Genomic DNA, 3,095 nt, shown 5'->3' on the forward strand with positions numbered 1-3,095 from the left:
CTGTCCTACTAGATATGGTGCTTTCTGCTGTCTCTTTGGAGCTATGAAGTACCCTGGAAAACTCACTACAATGTGCCAGAATGCTTCTTTAATACTGAAATGGTATTCTCTCCTAAATATAACAAAACAAATCACCAACCACCGAGGACGTCCCAATATAACAAGATCCCATACAGGCAACTTACAGTCTAAATGTGTGTTGTTGCCCTGCCATTAAGTGCAATAATGAAATAAAATAAGACAGTTATATATAGATATCATTTTAATCCAACTACATATACGTATTATACACATCCAATTTATTGTCAAACATATGCATTAGCTGCCATGCTAAGAGTCTGTTTTCAAGGTGACCATAGTAAGCGCTTAAAAATACTTTGAAAAAATCTCCCATTTTTTCTTAATAGTAAAACAGAAATCAGCATTTACAGTTACACAATAAAGCATACTCAAGTGTATATGTGCATCATCATTAGGCTGGCAAGTTCTTCCATCATGCAAAGCAACAGGGATGAAGTGTTTTGGGTTCAGTCAGGCTTTATTCATGATCAGAAAGCATCTTCCCTAGTGGAGCTGGACAGCTGTTCTTTCCTGGGAATGAAGCAAGGCTTGAGCTGATTCAATATTAGAAGTATGACAAATCCACATTTCCAGCTGCCGGTTGAAGAAAAGAATTGCTAATATCATGCAATTTTGGTCAGGAATCACAGGAAGATTCACATTCTTCAGATACCAAACAAGGAGCTCTTGATAGAAAAAAAAGAAAAGAGTTATATCCCTAAGGCCTATAGTTGGAAAAATTGGGGAAAGGGTATTTGGGATGTGAACGATGACTTTTTTCTTTAACAAGTGATCTGTGTTTTTCCTGAAGTTAAAGTATAGATGCCCATATAATTTAATCTGAGCTGAGTGTAACAGTTGCTGTTATTCTTGTCCTGCAGCCAAAAGTTCTGTGCATTAATTATACACTGCATTTAAAAATCCTTATCTTTCTGTTTGTCACTGTTTAATTCAATATGTCGTCCTTTTTCTTAGACGTGGCAAATAGTAAGACTAATTAGCTTTCTTAATTGCATTTTCTGTTTTAAATCCCTATAGCTTGCTTTGCTCTTTTTTATTTATTTACCATGCAAATGGTCTGGACATAGCTAGCCATTTTTCTGTGCAGGGCACTCTATTATGTTTTGTCTAGCAGTGTGCAACTACTGGTGGAAAAATACTGTTCTTTACAGGTCTTAATAAGTGTGTGTGTGTGTGTGTGTGTGTGTGTGAAAATGGTTACATGATGTATTGTTATTACTTGCATTATCATAGTACTTGAGGGTCCTACTCTGGGACCAAGACCCTATCATGATTGGCACTGTACAAACATGTCCCAGCATAAAAGTCTGGTAAATCTCTGTTCTAGAAAATATGTGTATATTTCTGAATATATATGTATCTAGATGTCTCCCTATATGTATGTATGACTCTGCTACCCGTGGCTGCAGGTACTGGAGGTGTTCTCAGCTGGTTTTCATTAGTCTTTAGTGCTCTGAAACTTGGTTCTTGGAGATGTGGTATCTGTGAACTGGAAAGAAAGGAGTAGGTTAAAAAACAGAAGTACATTTTCCTGGAAACCAACACTTTTTCATTTGCAAGCTTTATTGGCTACCCGGGCAACTCATAAAAACATTCTTGGCATCACCTAGAACAGTGGGGAGCCAACTTTTTTGGCAGGTGTGCCACAAATTAGTCCCGTGACCTCCCCCACAGCCACTCTATCTCCTTCCACTGCCCCATGGACTGCTTTGCTTTTTGCTCCCTGCCCTGTGCTCCCTGACTGATCTGCCCTCTTGCTTTCTGCTCCCTGCCCTATCTGCCACTGTGCTGCCTGTTCTGTGAGGGGATGTATCCATGACATTGAGTATGAGATTGGCAGGGCTCTGAGAGAGGTGCTGGGCATGGCTGGGGGATGTTGATGTCCTTTGGATGGTGCTGGTTAGCTGGCTGGCTGGCGAGTGCTGGAGTGCATGGGAAGGGTAGCTGGTTTAGAAGGTGGATGGTAACTAGGCTGAGGAAAATTGTTGCTGGATGAGGTGCATGGCCTGTTTGGGGGGAAAGGCACTCTTATTTTTGTGTATCTGTTCAGGCTTCTCTGTTACTAGAAGCAGGGGGGCAGAGAGAGAATGTCCTTAGCAAAATGTCCATGTCAAAACCCTAAGGCAGGAAGGCCATGCAGAGCCTGGTGGGGAAAGGATTGCCTCCCACTGTCTTGACATCACCTGTATCTGCTGCCATTACCTAATCATTCCTGATAACAGAGATGACAAAAATGACCTGTTCCAATAACTGTTAACTAAAGACCTGAACGGATGGAGACTTAGATTTCACAGACATTAGGGCTGGAAGGGACCCTGAAGGATCAGTGAGTCCAGCCCCCTGCCCCAGGGGCAGGAAGTTAGCTGGGGTCACAGGATCCCAGCAAGATAAACATCCAATTTTCTCTTGAAGGCATCCGGAGTAGGTGCTTGAACCATCTCCGATGGCAGGCTATTCCAGACTTAAAAGGTCTAAACATCCAAAGTGTCTTGCACAAGCCCACAAGCTCCTGGGAGAGATCGGGGCTACTGAAACAAACCTGTGGGCAGCAGCACAGTGGGCTGACCGCTGGGAAGGGCCAGGCCTATTCTTACAGTGTTTTATACCAACACCAAGCCTGGGTCCCGCTGAACAGAGCGAGATCTGGATAGGGAGGCTTGAGAACAACACTGTACAAGATGGTCCTCTTGCACAGCCGCCATGGGGTCCAGCAATGATTACAGCACTCAGTGGAAAGCCGAGATCTCTAGAAAAGCCCAGAGCGGGCAGGTGCAATCCGCCCACCGCTCCGCGCCACCAGTCAGGGGCTCTGGGCAAAATGCTCACTAGGGGAAAAGCAGAAGATGCCTCCTGCTGCAGAAAAAACGCTGCAGGAGCGGTGGGGGGACCTCTCAGAGCTGGGAGTGGAGGCGCTAGTGCGGCCTGGCCCGTCAGGGGGAGCTCCAGGCACACGCAGCCCGGGCCCAGCCCCGCACAGGTGGCCGCCAGCTGCAGCCGCCCCGCGGAGCCCCGGA

General features: G+C 45.2%; 1 long non-coding RNA gene across 1 annotated transcript in view; it reads right to left on the minus strand.

The window, feature by feature from the left end:
* Window positions 1–301: 301 nt before the first annotated feature.
* The window catches only part of LOC112550053, a 3,610-nt gene continuing 816 nt past the window's right edge, over window positions 302–3,095 (minus strand). Inside the window, exons 2-3 of the long non-coding RNA XR_003093719.1 lie at window positions 1,479–1,570; window positions 302–746 (exon numbers count right to left, since the gene is read on the minus strand). This is a non-coding gene — a long non-coding RNA (uncharacterized LOC112550053). The remainder of the gene's footprint in view (window positions 747–1,478; window positions 1,571–3,095) is intronic.

The sequence above is a fragment of the Alligator sinensis genome, unplaced genomic scaffold (genome assembly GCF_000455745.1).
Source record: "Alligator sinensis unplaced genomic scaffold, ASM45574v1 scaffold579_1, whole genome shotgun sequence".
Classification (NCBI taxonomy): Eukaryota; Metazoa; Chordata; order Crocodylia; family Alligatoridae; genus Alligator; species Alligator sinensis.